Genomic DNA, 24,955 nt, shown 5'->3' with positions numbered 1-24,955 from the left:
TATTTAATGTCCGCATGATAAATGTACCTCCTCATCATCACACATTTTGTCTGTGTAAAAGCAAGGCAAATACATGAATGTAAACTCAAATAAGGAGTCCCTGGTTGGCAAAAACAGTGAAATCCTCAACTAAGAAATGAAAGGTTGGTGGCTCAAACCCATCCAGAGGTGCCTTGGAAGGCATATCTGGCAGGCTGTTTTCAAAATAAACCCTATGGATCAGTTCTACTCTGAACACATGGGGTTGCATGAGTAGGGACTCAATGACAACTAACAAAAACAATTCAAAAAACTAATTGACCTTTGCTTTTTTTTTTCTTTTTTTTTAATCCAAGTTATATAGTACTGGACAGCTAGATTCTGTCCTAAGACAAATTGTCTGACAAAAGGATCCCAAGCTAGTCTTTGAGCAGGTTGGCTGTGTTCACCCATGACAGTCTTCCCTACTCCTCAGGCCTGTCCTCCTGCCCTTCATTAAATCACACAAGGCCAGATGACCCATATTCTGGCCAACAACCCATGAGGTAGCTTGATACAAAAACCTCTGCACAAATATGGGCAAGGATAACTCTACCAATAAGATTCTCTTATTCTAAAATTTAAATTTAGAACTATGTTGTTGTTAGGTGCTGTCAAGCTGGTTCCAACTCGTAGTGACCCTATATACAACAGAACCGAACACTGCCCGATCCTGTGCCAGCTCCACAATTCTTGCTATACCTGAACCCACCGTGGCAGCCATTGTATCAATCCATCTCATTGAGGGCTCTCCTCTCCATCTCTGACCCTCCAATTTACTGAGCATGACATCCTTCTCCAGGGAATGATCCCTTCTGACACCTGACTAACGTAGGTGAAATGAAGTCTGGCCATTCTCGCTTCCAAGGAGCATTCCAGCTGCACTTCCTCCAGGACAGATTTGTTAGTTCTTCTGGCAGTCCATGGCACTTTCCATATTCTTCACCAACGCCACAACTCAAAAGCACCAACTCTTCCGTCTTCCTTAGTCATTAACCAGCTTTCACATGCATATGAGGTGATTGAAAACACCATGGCTTAGGTTAGGTGCACCTTAGTCTTCAAATAGACATCTTTGCTCTTCAGCACTTTAAAGATTTGCTGGCAGCAGATTTGCCCAGTGCAATAAGTCATCTGATTTCTTGACTGCTTCTTCCATTGGTGTTGATTGTGGAACCAAGTAATATGAAATCTTTGACAACTTCAATCACTTCTCCATTTATCATGATGCTGCTTATTGGTCCAATTGTGAGGATTTTCATTTTCTTTATGTTGAGAAGTAATCCATACTGCAGACTGTAGTCTTTAATCTTCATCAGTAAGTGCTTCATGTCATCTTCACTTTCAGCAAGCAAAGTTGGATCATCTGCATATTACAGGTTGTTAATGACTCTTCCTCCAATCCTGATGCCATACTCTCCTTTATATAGTCCAGCTTCTTGGATTATTTGTTCTTCATACAGATTGAATAAGTATGAGGAAAGGATACAACCCTGATGCACTGCCTTCCTGATTTTAAACTATGCAGTATCCCCTTGTTCTGTTTGAATGACAGCTTCCTAGTCTATGTATAGGTTCCTCATGAGCACAATTAAGTATTCTGGAATTCCCATTCTTCTCAATGTTATCCATAATTTGCTATGATCCACACAGTCAAATACTTTTGCATAGTTAAGAAAGCACAACTAAGCATCTTTCTGGTATTCTTTGCTTTCAGCAAAGATCCCTCTGACATCAGCAATGATATCCCTCGTCCCATATCCTCTTCTGAATCCAGCTTGCATTTCTGGATGTATTGCAGCAAACAATTTTTAATTATCTTCAGCAAAAATTTAATTGCATGTGATATTAATGATACTATTTTATAATTTCCACATTCTGTGGGATCACCTTTCTTTGGAATGAGTACAAATATGGATCTCTTCCAGTCAGTTGGCCACGTAACTGCCTTCCAAATTTCTTGGCATAGACAAGTAAGTACCTCCAGCAGCTTCCATTTGTTGAAACATCTCAGTAGGTATCCTGTCAATTCCTAGAGCCTTGTTTTTCATCAGTTCTTTCAGTGCAGCTTCAACTTCTTCCTTCCAAACCATCAGTTCTTAATCATGTGCCACCTCCTGAAATGAAAGAACATTGGCCTATTATTTTTGGTACAGTGACTCTGTGTACTTCTTCCATCTTAGTTTGATGTTCCCTGCATCATTCGATATATTGCCCATAGAATTTTTCAGTATTGCAACTCGAGGCTTAAATTTTTTCTTCAGTTCATTCAGCTTGAAAAATGCCAAATGTGTCCTTCCCTTTTGGTTTCTAACTCCAGGTCTTTGCACATTTCTTTATAATAATCAACTTTGTCTTCTTGGGCTGTTCCTTCAAATCTTCTGTTCAGCTCTTTTATCTTGTCATTTCGTCCATCTACTTTAGCTACTCTCCATTCAAGAGAAAGTTTCAGAGTCTCTTCTGATACGCATTTTGGTCTTTTCTTCCTTTCCTGTCTTTTTAATGATCTTTTGCTTTCTTCATGGATGATATTCTTGATGTCATCCCACAATTTATCTGGTTTTTGGTCATTGATGTTCAATCCATCTAATCTATTCTTTCAGATGGTCTCTAAATTCAGGAGGGACATATTCTAGGTCATATTTTGGCTCTCATGGACTTGTTTTAATTGTCTTCTGCTTCAACTTGAACTTGCATATGAGCAGTTGATGGTCTCTGTTCCACAGTCAGCTCTTGGCCTTGTTTTGGCTGTAGATGTTGAGCTTCTCCATCATTTCTTTGCACAGATGTAGTTGATCAGATTCCTGTGTATTCCATCTGGTGAAGTCTATGTATATAGCTGCCATTTATGTTGTTGAAAAAAGGTATTTGCAATATGTAAGTCATTGGTCTTGCAAAATTCTATCATGCAACCTCCAGCATCATTTCTATCACCAAGGCCATATTTTCCAGCTACTGCTGATTCTTCTTTGTTTCTAACTTTTGCATTCCAGTCACCAGTAATAATCAATACATCTTGATTGCACGTTTGGTTAATTTCAGACTATAGAAGTTGGTAAGAATCTTCAATTTCCTTGTCTTTAGCTTTGGTAGTTGGTGAATAAATTTGAATAATAGTAGTATTAACTGGTATTCTTTGCAGGCATGTGGCTATTATCCTATCACTGACAGCATTGTACTTCTGGATAGATTTGAAACATTCTTTGTGATGATAAAAGCCACACCATTTCTCTTCAAAGGAGTTCTGGTGGTACAGTGCCTAAGGTATTTAACTGCTAGCCAGAAGGTTGGCAGTTCAAACCCACCAGCCACTCCATGGAAGAAAAATGGGGCAATCTACTTCTGTAAAGATTTCGACCTTGGAAACCCAGTAGGGGTCACTATAGTTGGAATCAGCTCAATGGTAGTGGATTTGTTTTTTGTTTGTTTGATAGGTAGGTTAGTTGGTTGGTTGGTTGGTTGGTTGATTGATTGGTTTTCCTCTTCAATTTGTCATTACCAGTATAGTAGATCATATGATTGATTGATTCAAAATGGCCAAAACAAGTCCATTTCAGTTCACTGATGTCTAAGATATCAAAGTTCATGCATTCCATTTCGTTTCATTTAGAACTATGGAGAGAGCAAATTGATTGATGGTAAGAATATATATGAGAAGAAAATAAAAGTGATGACCTCTAATTCTGTCCTTTGATGAGTCATTAGAAAGCCCTGTCTTTAGATCTGGGTGGAATCTTCCCCATTTCCAAACTGGTTCCTCTTCCCTAGAAGCTGTTCCTAGGTTCACTCCTCTCTCTATCTCTCTCTCTCTCTCTCTCTCTCTCTCTCTCAATCTCTCTCTGTCTCTCATCTCTATCTGTGTATTTGTGTCTGTCTCTCTCTCTCTCATTCTCTTTTTCTCTTCCAACATGGATCTTTTCAGTATCTGAGTCTTACAAATTGAGTTGCTTTTCCTTCTACCTCCAAAAGAAGCTTAAAGGTGTATCCGAGTAATTGCTATGTCATTGTTAATCAATTTTCTTTTTGTATGTGGTATGCAACATGTTACCTTATTGCAGTTGCATGTGCATATCCTTGAATGAATGAACTCAACTTATAAGCATATTACATACTTGCTAAGAAAAATTACAACTAAAATACATACATTTTGAAACAGATTTTTTTTTATTTAAAAAGAAAATATAGTTTTATAAAAAATATTCCAACAGATCAAATCATTTCACATTAAAAATTTTCAGTGTTACACTGATTATAAATTTTCATCAAAGCATTTCAAAGGTACATGAATTATCACTGTGTATGTTGACCTTGATCACCTGCAGAAGGCAGCCTTGTCAGGTTTCTCAATGTTTACTCATAAAAAAATACAACTCTTAAATTTTCAAATACTTTAAAAAACCATGTGTGTGATTGAGAAACATTTAACCACAGAATCAGAGATGTGACATGAACATCATGGAATTCTGGTAACACAGTGAGTAAGGCATTTGGCTGCTAATCAGAAGGTCAGCAGTTCAAACCCACCAGCTGCTCTGTTGGAAGACAATGAGGCAATCTACTTCCATAAAGATTTACAGCCTTAGAAATCCAATGGGAGTCATCATGAGTCAGAATCAACTCGATGGCAATGAGTTAGGTTTTTTGTTTTGTTTTGTTTTGGACATGAGCATCAAAGTTTTTTTGTTTGTTTTCTTGAAAATCTCTGCTCAATAGCTAGTTGGGAACAAATGCAGAGGTAACTGATACTCTTTTTCCTTAAATGTGCTTCAGATAATGTCATAGTTTTAAGATGAATGTCATGTTTTTGAAGCAGGTAAGCTTTTCACAGTATTCAATCTAAAGTAATGGAGAGTTCTCAGGTTGCGTGTCAATAATATATTCTTCCCCTACAGTTAAAAAATATTAACCTAAGCATTCTCTGAATTAAATATAATTATTGGCATGATGTGACATGAGGTAAAAACATTAGAAATTATTTTTCTCACACATGCGTATTGTATCTGTGTTGTACGTGTGCTCTGTGACACAGGAAAGAACAAAAATGGCAACTCCACAGGGGCAAGGGCAGTTTATGTCTCAGTTGCAGCTATATAGCCCAGGAGAGAAAGTATGGCACAGAGATCAATATTAATTTAATGTGGTGGGGTAATAATTCCAAACATTCATCATTGTGCTTCCTCACCCCTGCATTCATACTCCTTTAATTTCTGAAGGATTTCCTCCTTCAGCCCAAGTAGTTACAACTCAGGCCCCACTGTTGGAGGAAAATGGGAGGCAGAAAGCAAACATGACAACTTCTTGAGTTCTAAGCATTACGTGGTGGAAAGATTCAGATGCAAACTTGCAGAGTAAGCCTTTCCTGCCCTCAGACTAGATAAAAGAGATAACTGGAACTGTGGGTGGCACAAACAGTTGACATCCTCAGCTGTTAATCGAAAGGTTGGAGGTTTGAGCCCACCCAAATAAAGCCCTGGTGATGTACTTCAAAAAAATCTGCCATTGAGAAACTTATGAAGCACATTTCTACCCTGATACACATGGGGTCACCATGAGTCAAAGTTGACTCAATAACAACTAGAGTGCAGATGGGGGAAGGCACATAGAAAGGAGCAGAGTCAACAAGAAGTCTCCAGCCACATAGGCACAATTGCCAAGTCAGTGTGCAGTTGCCCTTCTCATCTTAGTCCAGTAAGACCCTTGTCTGTTGCCCCTGATTGTCCAGCAGCAAGGACATTTATGCCTCAATACATCACTTGCTATCACCCCCTCCCCTAATCTCCCCTCTTACTCACCCTGAACTGGAGGGTGCATTTGGGTCATAGACACCTGGGCAGGTGGAAGGGAGACCCCTACACCTGACCAAGGTGAAACTACACAGAAACAGCTCCTGATCTCCCTCCTCATCTGGACATTCATGGAGCTTTACTGCACCCACTTCCATTACATTAATGTAATAATTTAGACACTGTATGACTGTCATTTTTCCAGCAGACACATAATTAATACTAGTTATGATAACTGATCGAAAATTTAACACAAAGCAAGGCCAAAGTAAGGAGACACATGATTTATTTTAACATCATATCTCATTAGATATGTTGTCTTTCATTATCAGAGCTCTTCACACATTTTAATTAAGTGTATATATGTTGTTGTTGTTGTTGTTATGTGTCATCGAGTCAGACCCAACTCATAGCGACCCCTCTTTGGGTTTCCGAGGTGGTATCACCATGGCAGTAGATTGCCAACCTTCCTTCTGAGGAGTGGCTGGTGGATTTGAACCGCCAGTCTTCTGACTAGCAGCCAAGTGCCTTAGGCACTATGCTACCAGAACTCCCAAGTGTATATATACAAAATGAAAAAGATAACTAAGTTTTGGAAATCTTTGGATCTTTCTGAAAGCAATCAATGGCAATTTTGAATAATTAGATTCTTCAATTACTTTGAGTTTATTATATTAAAAGTACAATTTACCATTCACATATATTAATTTAAACGACCTGGAAAATTATAAAAATGTATTGAATTATAAGCAATAGGATAATCACAATGCATTTCAGAAAGCAGCTGTAACATGGCTGCTAGCATACCTACTATTCCTCCTTTATATAAAGCTATCATCTTCTTCCTAATTTCATTAGGCTTTCAAATCTTGGCAGAAGAAAGATACTAAAAACAAGTCTAATTATAATTTATAGTCAAATCACCAATGTGGTATAGCATCATAAATCTAAATGAAAGCTTTGTTTTCCTCTGTGTTTGACAATTTTATGATCTTACATGGCAATCAGATGAAACAATTCTTGGAAATCTTCAAAACATGTCTGTTTCTAGCAAAGTGAACATTTTGACTAAGTTAGGAAGCAAATTCTGGAAACCTTTAATAATATAACTATTAATTTAATAAAAACTCATCTGTTCAATTTAAAACACATATTCATTTCTACGTGATTAGATCTGGAATAATAGTGTACAACACAGGAATGGTTCGATTTTAATTGAGGCCAAACATTCACACTTAATCTATCTCCAAAAGTTACTTCTATTGGACTCCTGACCTTAATAAGAGCAAAATCTTAACAGAAGAAGAAAAATCTGTATATAAAAATTAGATATTTAGGAAATGGTTCCCAGAGACAAATGCATTTCCAAAATGGATTCTTTGCCTTTTTATAGACCAGAGGAAAGCAAGTTAGCCCTCTTATTTGCAGTAGATGACATAACATTTCATTACTTTGATTCGGTCCTTTTATCTGAGTCTCTCAATGTTATGCAAGGCCTTAAAATGCTCTAAAACTCAGTGGATATAAAAATAAATAAGTCAATCCAACCAATAAATCCAATGAGCTCTAGATGTCAGAAATCAGTGCTAACATGTGAACAGAAATAAACTGTCTCAATCATAGTTTGACCACCTACCAGCTGTGTGACCCAGAGCAAGTGATAAAATTATCCCAGTTTTCTCATCTTTAAATAAAGCAAAATAATAATGAATTCTTAGTATGAGATGTTGTTTACAAATTGCTTATAACAATGTGAGGCTCAAAAACTGATAGCTGTTATCACTGTTATTATTATTATGTGCCATGTTTCTGCTGTCACTTTTAAGCATCATTTTTTTAAAAATTAGTTGTATATAACAACTAGTTTTCTTGCCTTATTAAATAAATTGTGTGTGTATATAGGCATACTTTCACTCGTATTTGGTAATTACAAACACAAGGACTGTTTAATCACTGGCTCCTGACTCCGTGAGCTTTGCCCCAGTTGCAGGGCTGTGGGGGGAGTTGCAGTGGGTGTGGAGGAAGTCAGGAAATGTATTTCACATTAGTGACCATTCAAAAGTCAATATCTGTATAACCACTTTGGGCCATTTCCTATCTTGATTTTTGTATTGTTGCCCTGGTAATGTAGGACAACTTTTTTTTTTTTTTTTTTCAAATCTTTACAACAGTTTAGTACAGAGGTGAAAGGAAATGAAAAAGGTTGTTTGTTAGGAAATAAGTTCTCTTTAATCAGCTGAGTACATGTACCCAGCAACAGCTGTTTTGCAGCAATAAATCTTATCTAATTCCACAAAAACTTAATTCACAGTTCTAGGGCATGCTGTCACGAGCTTAGAAGGCACAGGACTCTTAGAAAAGACTCAGCCAGTCTTCTTCTACAGAAGAGCCTTACCAGAGATATGTAGTATGTAGTCCCAGAATCTAAACTAAAAATTTAATCAAAGTTTTACATGTAGGAATATGATTCTGAGGACAATCTGTTGTTGTTAGATGCACAATGGAACAAAACACTGCCTGGTCCTGCACCAATCTTATGGTTGGTTGGGAATCAGACCACGGTGATCCATGTGATAGTCATTGGCTGACATTTTGGAAGTAGATCACCAGGCCTTTCTTCTGAGTCTGTCTTAACCTAGAAGTTACACTGAAATTTGTTCAGCATCGTGGCAACACGCAAGCCTCTACTGACAGATGGGTGTGCACATGATGTGTATTATTATAAATCGAAACAAAGTCTTCAATATGGAAAGAAGAAATCTATCACTGAGCTACCACTACCCCATTAGAGTAATCGAACCAGTTGCCATCAAGTTGATTCTGACTCTTGGAGACCCCGTGTGTTTCAGCATAGAATTTCACTCCACAGGGTTTTCAATGGCTATGACCTTTTGGAAATAGATTGCCAGACCTTTCTTCTGAGGTATCTCTGGTGGATGGATTTGAACAGTCGACTTTTCAGTTGGTAGCTGTTGTGGTTACCTACTGCCGCTCTGACAAGAATATACCACAAATGGGATGGCCTTAACAAACAGGAGTTTATTCTCTTACAGTTTGGAGGCTTTACGTCCAAGTTCAAAGTGACAAGCTCTAGTGGCTATGTGAAAGCCCCTCGACCTTGGGCTTCAGCTCTGCCTTTTGCTCCAGCCCACTGGAGCTAGAGGCATCTCTTCACTCAGGCAGCTACTGGCTGCTGAGGCTAACAAGTCCAAGGTTGGCAAATAAAATGGCACAGTCCCGATGTTACCAAACCACACAGCAGGCCATTAACTCAAGTCCATTTTAAGTCCCAAGGTCAGCAGAGCATGGCAGGCTGCTGAACAATGACACTGCTACATTCAGGGTCCAAGCGTGTCATAAGCTAGAGACTATCCCCAAGGCTTGTCCTTATATATGAGAAGCAGACCACATCCCAAAGGCAACTACTCAGCTGCTTGTGGTAGATCCCACCATGGAGTTAATTGCCAGTCTCATCATGGGGAATAACTACCACCAACTGCCCAGCCACTCAACCAGGCCCACCCAGCCAAGTTGACACACAATCATAACTACCACGGTAGCCAAGTGCTTACCTGTTTTCATCACGCAGGGGACTCCTGGACCACAACAATTTCGGCCTGGAGAAGATATGGCACAGACACACACAGAGTGTTTTCTGTGGTCTGAATTAGAAATTTAATTTTCTCAATGATTAAAAGTGTTAAGTATCTTATTAAAATATCCTCCCTGTAGATCACTTAGCTATCAAGCATAGCACAGCAAAATAATTTCAAAAAAATAAAAATTACTGTCTGATATTATTTTTTCCCAAGCCCCTGAAGAAGAGAGTATATAGCCAGTCTTAGGGGTTGTATGAATTTCCCTCAAAATTGCCAAGATTAACTATTTTTCCCAGTAACCATTTTTTCCCTCAAGTCTATGGAACATTTAATTACCAAAAAACACAAATTGAGATCATTCTCAACCAAAAGAGATCAGTTATGTAAAAATATTCTTAAAGAGTTAAACAAACGCAAGTTATGCCATTATTGTTAACTGTTGTTGTCTTTATATGGCATCGAGTCAGACCTGACTCATAGTGAGCCCTCCTTGGGTTTCCGAGGCAGTATCACTACAGAAGTAGATTGCCCAACCTTCTTTCCAAGAAGTGGCTGGTGGGTTTGAACCACCAGCCTTCTGGTTAGCACTCAAGTGCCTTAGGCACTAGGCTACCAGAGCTCCTTTATTGTTAACTAGGGCTATGAGTCGGGGGTTGACTCAACGGCACATAACAACAACAACAAGGGCCAATAAAAGTGTTTGTAAAGTGATCCTGCTCATAGCTCTCCCTGCCCTGTGATTTAGGTTGTGTCTACTCAATGTCAAAACTTTGGTCAATGCAATGGGAAAAGAAATCTATCAAACCAGTTATTTAGTACTGTCTGGCCCAAAACAATGAGTGGATCATTTTTCACCCAGTTATTTTGGCAAAACCAATATGCCTTTGGTTGCTTTGTTTTAACTAAGTAAATAGTTTCTATCCCTTTTTCCACATTTAAATCTCCATGAGTCCTCCCCTGTTTTGTTTATTTGCCCTCAATTGTTTCATGAAACTGTTCTTAGTTCAAACCTTAGCTTATAATTCCAGGAGATTTATTTCATTTCTTTTTCTCTTTCAAATGTGTTCTACAAACTCATTTTTCCTATACATCTTCCTTGATCCACCAAATAGCAACCATCAGTGGACATGACTTCTCTAGTTTTAGAAATTTCTGGGAAATTTGTGTTCTAGAATAGGTTTATCAAAGGCTCCACTACATATTAAAACAATAGCAACTACTTCCATCTATTGAAAGCCTGTGATGTTCCAAGAACTTTCAGCCCTAATTTTTACCCTGCAAGGCTAGAACATGAAAGGATATATTCTTCTAAGAATAAATGATTTCTTCAAGGGGTCATGCTATAAAACAGCCTTTCAAGTTGTGTGAAAGTGTTATACCATACTAAGAATGATGAGGCTCAAAATGCTTCACCTTTGTATTTCTTACTTCTTATTTTCAACCACCAATCTCTGACCCACGGCCTTAGCTCCTGAATCAGACAGGCCACTCCTCGGCCAAGTGATTTGACCCTATTTCCCCTCTATGAAAGGGAGATAACACCTACCTCAGAGCTGTAGTAAGGATAAAATGGGATAATTTATGAGTAACCAGCTATTGAGGGAGCTCTGGTGGCAGAGTGGTTAAAGCATTCAGCTGCTAACTAAAATGTCAGTGGTTCAAACCTACCAGCCACTCCGCAGATGAAAGATGAGACAGTCAGCTTTCATAAACATTTACAGCCTTGGAAACCCTTTGGGGCAGTTCTACTCTGTCCTAAAGGGTCACTGTGAGTTGGGATTGACTTCATGGCAGTAGCTTTGGGTTTGGGGAACCAGCTGTTGGTGTGTCTAAACTCAGTGGGATACAAATATGAAAAGGTTTCTTTTTTCCCATATGTTGCCTTCATCCTGTGCTATGTCAAACTTTCCTTTCCCTGTATTTTGGACAGATCCCATCTACTCTGAGTCACTTTCAGGTATTAAAATGTAAAAGTGCCATTGAGTACAGACCAGTTTAGAACTACAGCTTGCATGCACTTTAATGCTCATTGTTTCTCTTAGCTTGTGGCGCTCAGACTGGGGAACAGAAGAATGTTTTCGTTTATACCACCCTTTCTCTTCCAATCCTTTGGGACTGGGAAAAGGGTTGAGAAAGAGGAATTTCTCTCAGGGATGACTAATGCTGTTCGCTCAACTGATTCTGGTCCATACCTGTGGTTTTTATACCCTGGGGGTGGAGTGGGGTATCATATCTCCTATCATATCTCCTGTGGCTTGACCTGCTCTTAATGAGGCCTGACTAAGGAATCTAGCCCAAGTATTAGCAGCTCTGTTTATAATATAGAGTTTTTATTGCCTCTTTGATCCTGACCTTAGATCCTGATAGTCATTCCCCAGGCCAATAGGAAAATATTCTGTTCCATGTGTAAAGCCCAGTGCATTACATGTTAGCCATTATCATCCTTACCACCATCTATGTCATAATCATCATCACCAGAGATGTGGAAATTCCGGATTGGAGAAGCTGTGCCACTTTCCCTGGGCACCATAGTTGTTAAGGGGAAGAGGTGTGATTTGAACCCAGACCTAACTCCAAAGCCACTCTTCTCTTTTGTCAGGCTGTTTTCCCAGACTTCTGCGGAAGCTTATCTGGAGGTCTGAGGACTTTGTATTTAGTTTACAGGCTGGTTTCTTCTAATAGTAAAGACTTCTTAAATGGCATTGTGTATGTTTTATTATGCAACATAAATTTTATTATTGCATTTAATTAAAACATCATAAGTGTTTGGTAAAAAGCAGTACTAGCTTTATTTTTCTAGTGGCCTTTTGGAGTTGCTTTTTTGGTGTTGTGGTTCTTGTGGATAGAGTAAGGATTCTTGTGGTCTCTGTTCCTGAAATAATGTTTAAAACAAGAGTTTGGAAACCACTGACCTAGAACATTTTTTTTATGTTGGTAAATGGTCAGTACTATAAAATCCTTCCTTGTCCATCTATTTATCAAGGAAAAACTCAAGGCAGCACACACACCAGTAAAAAAACAAAGCTCACTTTTGAAAGCTACGTTCTTTTTAACTTTATAGTAGATTTCAAGACACTCATGTTCAGCAGTGTTTAGGTAAAATGAGAACTGAAGTCTGGGAAGACAGCATGAGTTGACTCTAAATCAGCTCTATGTGGTTGTTTCCAGAGTCATAAGAGAAAATTTTCTCCCTAACTAAGGTAAATGAAAAGAAGCTCTGGTGGCACAGTGGCTACTAACCAAAAGGTCAATGGTTCAAACCCACCAGCCTCTCCACAGGAGAAAAATGAAGCAGTCCACTTCCATAAAGATTTACAGCCTAGGGGAAAATTCTACTCTGTCCTATACAGTCCCTATGAGTTAGAATTGACTCGATGGCAGTGAATTTCATTTTTTTATGTTTAAGCTAAATGCATATTTGTCCAAATCTTGTTTTGCTATTGTCCTTTAATGTTTTCTTTGTATTGAATAATGTTTATAACCACAATACTAGAATAAAATAAATATAAAAATGCTATCAACTCATAATAAACTAAAATCTCCAATAGATAATAGTTGTTGTTGTTAGGTGCCATCGAGTCATTCCCAACTCGTAGATACCCCATGCACAGCAGAAAGAAACACCGCCCAATCCCGCACCAGCTCCAAGATCCTTGCTATACTTCAGCCCATTGTCACAGCCACCGTGTCAATCCATCTCGTCGAAGGCCTTCCCCTCCTTCGTCGACCCTCCACCTTACCAAGCATAGATAATAGTAGTCAGTATCATATTTGGAGAAAAATAATATTATTTATGCTAGTTGTATGGGCATTTAAGTCATGATTGGAGGTTACATAACATTGCATAAAAACCCACAGGGGGAAAACACCAACTCTGAACCACACACATGCCAGAAAGAATCTTAATTCAGGATATTTTTTTATGAGGCTTACATTGTTTTTCCTCTCTCATTTAATGTATATTAATTTTCCCTGTGCTCCACCTCACCTTCCTGCTTCGTACCTGTACATCAACCACCTGAGAGTATCTCTGGGCTTCTTGTTCCATTCTTAGTACAGGTGTGTAGTCTCCTTCCCTGACGGTTTCCTTTTGAGGGTTGAGTAGGGGTAAAGGGTGGCATTGGAGACATGGGCTGGGTCGAGATCATGAGCTCAGGAGGAAGTGCATAGGAAGGAGGAAGCAAAGAAAACTGAGGGTGGAGAGGAAACAGGGCTTGGCACAAAGTCACACAGCTGGGAAAGGATGATAGGTCTTCTAAGCCAAGCTCAGTGCTCTCTCCTCTTCTGGTTGGCAGGGGGGACAGGGGTAGTGCCTAAGGCATTTGACTGCTATCCAGAAGGCTGGTGGTTCAAACCCACCAGCCACTCCTCAGAAGGAAGATTGGGCAATCTACTTCCGTAGTAATACTGCCTCAGAAACCCAAGGAGGGGTCGCTATGGGTCAAATCCCACTCGATGGCAGTGAGTTTGAGTTTAAGCACTTAGTGAAAGATTTAGGAGATCTGGTGGCATAATGCCTAAGACATTTGACTGGTAACCAGGTTGGCGGTTCAAGCATATAATTTATTGAAGTTAATTATGTAATAGATCATCCACTAACCCAACCTAAACTACTGCCATCGAGTGGATTCCAACTCATAGTGACCCCCATTGGGTTTCCAAGGTGGCAAATCTTTAAAGAAGTGGATTGCCCTGTCTTCCTTCCATGGAGTGGCTAGTGGGTTTGAACCATGAACCTTCTGGTTAGCAGTCAAATGCCTTAGGCACTGCACCACCAGAGCTCCTTAGATTATCCACTGTTGTTGTTGTTATGTGCCATTGAGTCAGCCCCAACTCATAGCTACCACTCCTTGGGTTTCCGAGGTAGTATCACTACAGAAGGAGCTCTGGTAGCATAGTGCCTAAAGCACCTGACTGCTAACCAGAAGGCTGGAGGTTCAAACCCACCAGCCACTCCTCAGAAGGAAGGTTGGGCAATCCTACTTCTGTAGTGATAGCACCTTGGAAACCCAACAAGGGATCGCTATGAGTCGGGTCCAACTAGACGGTACATAACAACAACAACAACAACAACATCACTACAGAAGTAGGATAGCCCAAACTTCCTCCTGAGGAGTGGCTGGTGGGTTTGAACCTCCAGCCTTCTGGTTAGCAGTCAAGTGCCTTAGGCACTATGCTACCAGAGCTGTTTAAATTCAGAGATTCTCTGTTTGCTCCATTTTTAAGTAACTCTTTTTACTTTCCTGATAGACTCTCCTCACAATGAATAGAAAGCCTCTTGACAACTCTGGTGCTGTAGTGCCTAAGGCATTTGACTGGTAAACAGAAGGCTGATGGTTCAAACCTACCAGTCACTCCTGGGAAGGAAGGCTGGGCAATCTACTTCCATAGTGATACCACCTTGGAAACCCAAGGAGGAGTTGCCATGAGTCGGATCCAACTCAACAGCACATAACAATAACAATAATGCATTCTAAAATCAATCTAAAGCCATTTATGGATATTAATGAAAGAAACTAGACTATTTGTTGTTGAGTCAATTCTGACTCATGGTGACCCCGTATGTATCAGAGTAGAACTGTGCCTCATATGATTTACAATGTCTGCGTTTTTAGAAGTCAGTTGCCTGGGTTTCTAAAGCACCACTGGGTGGACTCAAACCTCTATCTAACTTTTGGGTTAGTAGCCGAGCATGTTAACCATTTGCGCAACTCAGGGACTCCTACCTTATTGAAATTTTTAAATTACTCCAATATGAGGAAAATTTTGGAAATTTTTTTCTATTCATTGTCAAAATGCAAAAAACACAACCGCTGCCATGGAGTCACTACACTACCAGAGCTCCTTTAGAATGGATTAGAGTCTGAAATGACCTGCATATATTTCTATGAGGAGTTGTTAGCCCAGGGGAATAGAAACTCAGGTTGTCTGGAAGCCCAAAGTGCTGACAAGGGGAATTGGATCAGACTGCTCTGCTGCTTCAGCACACAAAATCAGCATTCGTGTCTTGTCACACTTACAGTACTAGTGGCTCTTGGCACTTGTGTGAAAGGTGAAGTATACTTTCACAGCATGATGGAGTCATCACATTTGTGGACTGGAAGCTAACACAATGGCTGCCATTTCAATGCTCATGTCCAAGGGGGCCTAAACTTCTCTATCTATAAACAAGAAACTGAGGCCCAACATCACTCTCCCACTGTCCAGAATGGAAGAGAGAGAAGGAATTTGGGAATAAGAAACTTAGAGAAAAAAGAATATCAATATTTCAGAAAAATTATTATAATAAATTTGTGAGAAATAAAAACTGTCTCAACACCTTAGAAAACTCCAATAAAAGATAATGAAATTTACTTTGCATAATGTTGGTGCACTGAATATATTATTTAGGGGTAATATAAAAATTACGTTCATAAAAAATAATATTACAATGTCACTAAAACTCACTGGCTTTTAAAATGATAATTTTCCCTCCCATACAGCATATGACTGAGTTCCATGTTTTTATTTAATGCTGAACAAGTTATGTTGGATTCTGGTTTGGAAGTTCTGCATATTATTAGGTACTGTCAGGCCGGTTCTGACTCACACTGACCCCAATTATAATGAACGAGTCACTGTCCTGTCCTGTGTCATCCTCACAATCATTGCTATGCGTGAGCCCATTGTTGCAGTCACTGTGTCAATCTTTCTCGTCGAGAATCTTCCGTTTTCTTTTGCTTTTTTGCTGACCCTCTACTTTACCAAGCATGATGTCATTCTCTAGGGACCAGTCCCTCCTGATAACATGTTCAAAGTACTTGAGTTGAAGTCTCACCATCCTCGCTTTGAAGGAGTATTCTGGCTATACTTCTTCCAAGACAAATTTGGACAGTCCGTAGTATATTCAGTATTCTTTGCCAAGACCAATTCAAATGCATCAATTCTTCTTCAGACTTTCTTGTTCATTATTCAGCTTTCACACACATATGAGGTCATTGAAAATACCATGGCATGAGACAGAGGTACCTGTCTTTAATCGTCAAAGTGACATCTTTGTTCTTGAACACTTTAAAGAAGTCTAGTTGCAAAAAACAAACAAACAACAACAACAACAACAAAAAAAAAAAACAGTCACAAATTAGAAGTCCTAGAAACATACTCTAATTTGTGGCTGTTCTTCTCAAATAAAAACTTAAGGAATAACTTTGTTTTTGGTACCTGGGGGAAGAGGTAGGTAAGTCAGAAACAGACAACTTTAGGAAGAATAGAAGTTGGGTTCCAGACATGGTTTGTATTAGAAAAGCTGCTTAAAATATATTGGATTATTATTACTACATACTTGGACTCCATTTAGACCATAGGAGTGTTTTTGTTATTTTACTGCCACTCATCCAAACTCCTATATTACGTTCATGCATGAATCCCGTTGCTTTGAGGGTAAAACACAGTCATCGGCACTACACTTAATTTTTCTATGGGAATGAGATGGCCACCTTGATATCCACTGACAAGACAAAATCAACGAATACATCTTGCTTTCCACTTGATAAAGCATTTTCAAATATATTAGAATTTTACCATCTGGCACATACGCCATTTCTTCCTCCATTTTACAAATGGAAAAACACCCAGCTGTAATTTGTCCAAAGTGATCAGTTGGTAAGTAGTAAAGCTGGATAACAGAAATTCAAAACTAGCATCATTATCCCTTTTTTAATGGAACAGGAAATCGAAAGACAAATGTTTGTAAAGCCCCGATCATTTGGTGAATTTATGAGACTCTGGATCTCTGATATGAATATTCCTCCGGTACCCATACTTTTGCCAACACAGCATATTGAGAGGTCTGTGCCTGTGGGGCTTTCTGTTTTCTGTTCTCAGCACTTGAACGGCAGGGCTCCATAGAATGTTTTCAATCAGAACTTTCCTGCGAATTCAATCAGTTTCTCATTAGACAAGCGACTCTCTGGAGGTCCTCTCTCATAACAGGAACCTACTGCTAACAACCTATAACTGATCAATTCAAGTGAAATTTTAAGGTAGAAATTGCTAAATGAGAGACTCACTTGCCTATGTATGGACAGAGCCTTTGATTTTTTTTCTCAGGTCATCCCAGGAAGGTGATACCTGAGTTCCTATCTATAAAACGTTCTCACCTATGAAACATTCCCAAAACTGAGAAGAAAAATTTCCTTTAAAAGTAATCACATGAAAAAAAAAAAAAAAAAAGTAATCACATGGCAGGCCTTTTAATAAGCAATGAAATGACTTTAAAAACCCACAGCCATTGAGTATATTTCAACTGATAGCAAACCTATAAGGAGCTCTGGTGGTGCAGTGGTTAAAGCATTCGGCTGCTAACTAACAGGACAGAGGTTCAAATCCACCAGCTGCTCCACTGGAGAAAGATGAAGCAGTCTGCATCTGTAAAGTTTACAGCCTTAGAAACCTTATGGGGCAGTTCTACTCTGTCCTATCGGGTCGCTAGGAGTCAGAATTAACTCTACGGCTGGGAGAAGGGGATGGTTTCAAAGACTTTATCTGGTCCTTTAAAAAATCCCCAAAACAGTTTGCAATTCTCTAATTTTTAAAATTTTCTGTTTTGCTTTTTATCTTAAGGAGTAGCAGTTCACCCCTGCAAGCTTGGGCTTGCCCCTCTGGTGCTATTGCCTGGCATATTCCTTGCCTTCCTAGCATATTGTTATAATAACCTCCAGAACCTCCAATAATAATTAATGCCAAACTTTTAAAAGTTTGCATTTTTCTTGCATGTGGAAGCAATAACTGTCAACATTCATCACAATTTAAATGCTGAAACTCAACTCTGTATTTCACCACATGTTGCTCTCTCGCTGGGAGAGCAGTTGTCTATCTGCTCTTGCCTGTGCGCTTTACAGGTTTGCTAGGGTAGGAGTGGGTATTACAGTGACATGCATCTCCAGATGCCTCCATGTGCTTTAGCAACACAAGTCACCTTCACTGTAACTCCTGATTATAAACCAATGGGAACATGAGAGAGCAGTGGATAACTGTATTTGACTGTTTATTTCAGCCAGTTTTCATTATGAGGAGCAATTCCAATTTCAGAGCTCGAATTTGTCTTCAGCCTATGAAATATTACCTACATTCTATTTTTATGGCTGCAGTTACTCAGATGAAATGCATTACTTTATAACACAGAGATCAAAGAAAAAATTATTTTGCCTGTATTCATTGACATGGAGCAGCTGAATTCATTATTTTTTTTGTGTTTCTCCAGGGATAGTTTTCTATGGTGTGCCTGTCATCATCATATAATAGTAATAATCTCTTAAAACTTATTATTAGAATCAAAAGTCTGAAAATATTTACTCACAGAATTAAAGTTTTTAATGAAACTATATTTTCCCCATTTTCTTGCACAACTGTGTTACTACAAACAAGGGAGGGGATGTTTCACATGAAAGTGTCATATAAAAAAAAATTTCCAAAACCTAAGTTCTTTACATATTTAAGTAAAAATTTAAATAACTCTCACCTACCTATAAAACAAGGAGTCCTAGTGGTACAATGATTAAGTGCTCAACTGCAAACCAAAAGGTCATTGGTTCGAATTCACCAGTGGCTTCGTGGGAGAAAAGACCTGGTAATGCACTTCCATAAAGATAACATCCTATAAAACCCAATGAGGCAGTTCTACTCTGATGAGTCAGAATTGACTCGATGGCATCCAATAAGAACAAATATAAACCCACCTTTTCTGAGCACTAAGGATTATCGATATGTTATCATATGAGTACTTACATAACAGATTAAGGTTCCTGTAGTTTGTTTACAATAAGTTTGACTAGACATCAGATGTTAAGCAGATTTCAAACTCATTCATTGATTTCACATAAATGTTTTGAACATTGATCATATGCCACGTATTGTTCTGGCTCTTGAAATATAGCTGGAAACAAACAGGAAAAAAATCTGCCTTTAGGACCCGTACTTCTTAGGAGAATATTTTCTAATATTATCCTTTGCTTCTTTAATTCCCAGTCCTTTATTATAGTCAAAAAGCTCCTCCAAAACTGGACTTTCAAGGGGTCTCTGGTGGACCACACCATCACACACCATGCAAGGGCACACAGTATAACGCTAGCAAAGCCTCCATAGTTGTGCAACACAGCAGTCTTGCCTGGAGCCAAAGTATGACACAGTAGTCCTGCACGGAGTCCAGTAAGAAGCATACGGAATGGGTTCTACCAAATCCCTAGTGCCAGGATACGGTGCCCACCTCCAAAACGACCCCAGTTATTCTTACCTCGTGATATTTGTGTCCTTGCATAATCTGCTTTCAGATTGCACTAGGGCTGGTCTCTGTGACTAGTAAAATATGACAGAAGCATCACAGTGTGATTCCCAAGGTGAGGTCTTAAAATCTTTACAGCTCTGCCTCGGTCTCTTGAATTGCTCACTCTGGGAAGGCAGTGACCACGCTGTGGGAACACTCAAGCAGCCCTGTGGAAAGGTCCATGTAGAGAAGAACTGAGGCTTCCCACCACAGCCAGCACCAACTCGGCAGCCATAAGTACCTTGGAAGTGGGTGCTCCAGCCCCAGTCAAGTTGTCAAATGACTGCAGGGTCAACCGACATCTAACTATAACTTCATGAGGAACCCCAAGTCAGAACCACCCTACCAAGCTATCCTCAATTCCTGACTCTCATTCTCTGAGAGATAACCAAACCCACTGCCTTTGAGTTGATTCCAACTCATAGATACCCTTTAGAACACAGCAGAATTGTCCCATAGCATTTCCAAGGCTGTGAATTTTTTTGGAAGCAGACTGTCCCATCTTTCTCCTGCAGAGTGGCTGGTCGGTTGGAACTGCTGAACTTTTGGGTAGCAGCTGAATGCTTTTAACCACTATATCACATATGAGAGATAATACATGATTAGTGGTTTAAAAAAAAAAAAAACACTAAGAATTTGGGAGATTTGTTAAAATAGATGACTAATGCAGAGGTTACTATCAGCCAAGATCATGTCATTGCCCCAATACATCTTCTTCTATGAAGTATCTAATAGAATAACTGCTTCCTAACCCCAGGAATGCTCTGGTAGTTAATAAGCAATCAAGATGATAAACTGATAGAGCTTACTGTCTAAATCATTGCAAATATATTGATATTCCATCTTCTCCCTGCTAAAAGATGTATATTTGTAAAGAGTTCTTCAAGTTCATTGACTTGAACATTAATTACTTACCTATATAAACTACTATGTTAGACCCTCATGAGATGCACAGGTGCACCTTAAAAAAAAAAAAAAGAGGGGCTACTTTGCCTTTAAGCACCTTATGGGAGCTCTGGTAGCATAGTACCTAAAGTACTTGACTGCTAACCAGGAGGCCTGCAGTTCAAACCCACTAGCCACTTCTCGGAAGGAAGGTTGGGCAACCTACTTCCATAGTGATACCACTTTGGAAACCCAAGGAGGGGTCACTATGAGTCAGGTCTGACTCGACAGCACATAACAACAAAGTAACAAGGGAGACAAAAGGCAGAATATGATTCATCCTGATGATGGTGTTAACCTCATATCCCAGCTTCTCTAAGATAAGAGAATCCAAGAAAATACAATTGTGTACCTACACTAGGATCCATAACTGAGGGAAGTGATATTTGGGTAGGTGGAAATCTTTTTGTAACTGAATATAGAACATTGAGCCAACAGGATTCCTTGTAACCACAACAATACTTGGTCAATATTTTATCTATCTTTTATATTATTTATATCATGTCAAAAATTTACATATCACAACCCAGACAAATAAGAAACAACTTTCTTTATCATCTATAACATTTTCAACTTGTCCTTAGTCCTACTCTCACTGATAGCAGAAGAACATGCACTAGCCAACGAAAAGTAAATTAGTATCTCCTGGTGTAAAATAGTGTTTATTGGTCCTGATGAAGGTTTTTTCATTCCTCTTAGGGTGATGTCTGCATGGTGGTAGAGGTGTTCCTACCCTCAAGGTAGTAGTGGAGGAGTCTCAGGTCCAGGGGGATTTTTGCTGGTCTCCAATGAGTGGTAGCTACTACTGAGAAAGTCTGGTTCCTCCTGGCTCTCTTGGGTATCATGATGCCACTCACTGCAGCACTCAGTGGTCCACACCAAAGCCTTTTGCAAGAGGTCCCTGCAGGTAACAGTCACCTTGCCTCACACTGAGGTAATTCAGTTAGTATACTACTTTTCCATTCTACTTTGGTGCCAGAAACTCTTAGGTGACTTTGCAGCACCAAATTGAAAGGTAGTCTCCTCTGTGGGGCCCTCTTCTGGCCCATGCACTTAATCACATTCCTCTGAAATTTCTAAAATAACACCTGGGCAGCCCATGCTGCTAGAGCCCTGGTGATGCAGTGATTAAGCACTCAACTGCTAAGTGAAAGGTTGGCAGTTCGAACCGATCAGCCATTCCATGAGAGAAAGATGTAGCTGTCTGCTTCTATAAAGATTACAGTCTTGGAGACCCTATGGGACAGTTCTGCTCTGTTCTACAGAGCCAGAATCAATTCAACAGCAATGGGTTTAGCTCCATGCTGAGCATAATGTTGAGTACAAGTCTTTCCTATATGGCTTGAATTCCTATGATACCCCTGAAATTCTAAGTCTCGTATGAGGTATCCCACATGCTATATAGGTGTTCCTACTGCCCCTTGCGTACCCCTTTCCCAGGATTCAACCATCAAGAGGGAGTCAGATCATTCTTGTCTGACCTCTTTGCCCTCTTTTTCCATTTTTACCTCTTCTGTGTGGTGGGTCTTGTCCTAAGTCATACCATCAAGCTTTCAAACACTACAGTTTGCAGGACTGTCTCAACTTAGACTGCATATTTTTAAAATATAATATAGCAAAAAGAAACAGAGATAGCTGAAGTCCATCTCAGAAAATTAACCGAATTACAGCCTTTGAGCACTGGTATTTTTTTTAAGGCTTCTCAAATGATTCTCATATGTATTCAGGGTTGAGAAACCACTGGTTTACAATAAAACTCTTTGATTTGAGGCAGCCAAACATGGCTCTTGATGAGTAAAATAGAATTTTAGAAATTTAGAAAATCTCTTTTGATGATAAGATATTATATTAGGGTGGTTCAAACCCACCAGCCACTCCTCAGGAGGAAGATGGGGCAATCTACTTCCGTAGTGATACTGCCTCAAAAACCCAAGGAAGGGTCGCTATGAGTCGGGTCCGACTCGATGGCACATAACAACAACAACAAAATAGTATCTTAACATTTATAAGTGTTAATGCCAGAGCACTTCACTGTATTCATGTTCAACCTGTACATAGACTAAGAGGCAGATATTAGAATAGACAAGGAGGATACTTTTTGGTTTAAGCCAGGACAGCTAAATATCAGGGTTGTATCCTTTCACCATCTTATTCATCTGTATGTGGAGAACTAAGACAAAGACTAAGGTGAGTCTGACCCAAGCTGCGGTGTTTTCAATAGCCTCATATGCATGTGGAAGCTGGACATGAATAAGGAATACCAAAGAATTGGTGCCTGTGAATTGTGGTGTTGGCAAAGAATATTGAAAATACCACAGACGGCCAGAAAAATGAGCAAATCTGTCTTGGAAGAAATACAGTCAGAATACTCCTTACAAGCAAGAATAGCCAGACTTCGTCTCACATACTTTGGTCATGTTGTCAGAAGGGACCAGTCCCTGGAGAGGGATATCATGCTTGGTAAAGTAGAGGTCAGTGAAAAAGGAGAAGAGACTCAACAAGATGGACTGACACAGTGGCTGAAACAATGGGCTCACCTATAGCAACAACTTTGAGGATGGCACAGGACTGGGCAGTGTTTCATTCTATGTATATAGAGTCACAATGAATCAAAAGCAACTAGGGGACATCTAACAACAACAACAACAAAGATTGATAATGTCAGTGCTGAGACTCACAACCAAAAAGAATTACTTCTCTGCTCTAGACTCAAGAGTATATCTACAATGTCCCTGAAATAACAAATCCCATTGATTCCACAGGTAGGGAGCCAAGGAGCATTATAAAATAAGGGCATGGAAAAACACATCACTTTAGTATTTTCAAAATTTCATCTCCATATTCCATTTCTTTTTCTTTCATTCATTCATTCACTATGCCCCACATCATTCCATAAAGGAATGTACAAGAGACGGTCTTATGCATGTTATGGTTGGAGTACAAGACAGGCTTCTCTTCATTGATTCATTTACTGAACAAGTACTATATTTTTATGTAAATAACACACACGTTATATGATTTTTGCAAACCGTGCAACCCTCCCCATGATGCGTTTGTTTCCTATGTGCACTATGTGCATCATATGCCTGGGTGTGATATTTCCATGGGTACATTATATGCAAAAATATGGTATTTACTGAGTGCTTACCCAGGATCATGTGCTTCACCACATAAGAATTTACAGGAGAAAAATCTGCTCTCTTCCCTTAAGAGGTTCAGTGTCTAGAGAGAGAGGTGATTACATTGAACTAGAGACTTAAGACTAAGATTTAAGATTACATTGAACTAGAGGCATATTGCGGCTGGGTGAGTTTAGGAAAGATTCCTAATGGGAGTTTTAAGAGGAGATATGGTGACCAACTGGGGCACACCCCTGAATGCCTCTCCCTCCTGACCCATTTGACTTCCCCAACTCCAGACTCTTATTGCCTGGGAACACCTCCCGAACAAGCTATCTATGTGCTAGTTCTTGCCTCCTGCCCTCGCCTCAAGTGGAATTCAGCCTAAGCACCACTTGATAGGTGTTCTGGTTACCTAGTGCAGCTCTGGCAAGAATATTCCACAAATGGGATGGCTAAACAAGCAGGAGTTTATTCTCTTAAAATTTGGAGGCTTTAAGTCTAAGTTCAAAGTGCCAGGCTCTAGGGGCTGGGTGAAAGCCCCTCAACCTTGCACTTCAGCTCTGCCTCCTGCTCCTGGCCCACTGATTCTAGAGGCTTTTCTTCACTCAGACAGCTGCTGGTTGCTGAGACTGACAAGCCCAAGGTTGACAAGTAAAAAGGCACAGTCCCAATGTTACCAAACCACATGACAGTCCAGTGATTCAAGTCCATTGAAAGTCCCAAAGTTGGCAGAGCATGGCAGGCTGCTGAACAATGACACGGTTACATGCAGGGTTCAAACATGCCATAAGCTAGAGACCATTCCCAAAGCTGTTTCTTATATATGGGAAGCAGACCACATACCCAAAGCAGCTACTCAGCTGCTCCAATAGATTCCACCATGGAGTTAATTACCAATTTCACCATGGGGAATAACTACATTCATCTGCCCAGCCACTCAACCAGGCCCAGCTAAGTTGACACATAAATTTCACCACCACAATAAGCATCAGAATTTTTTCTAGCCCCAGTAAGAAAATTGCTCATAGAATGAGAATAAAGAAGGAGAGTTTCTTTTGTGGCACAGGTGAGCTGGGCAGAATTCCAGAGCAGAAAGGCCAGTGGGGAAAGAAAACTCAACTAGGGGATGAGAATAGGTTGGTGGTCACTGTGTTAGATTGGGTTCTCTAGAGAAACACAAAAACCAGC

This window comes from Orycteropus afer, unplaced genomic scaffold (assembly GCF_000298275.1).
Source record: "Orycteropus afer afer isolate SDZICR_OR568_19922 unplaced genomic scaffold, OryAfe1.0 scaffold00140, whole genome shotgun sequence".
Classification (NCBI taxonomy): Eukaryota; Metazoa; Chordata; class Mammalia; order Tubulidentata; family Orycteropodidae; genus Orycteropus; species Orycteropus afer.
This window is presented reverse-complemented; position numbering follows the sequence as displayed.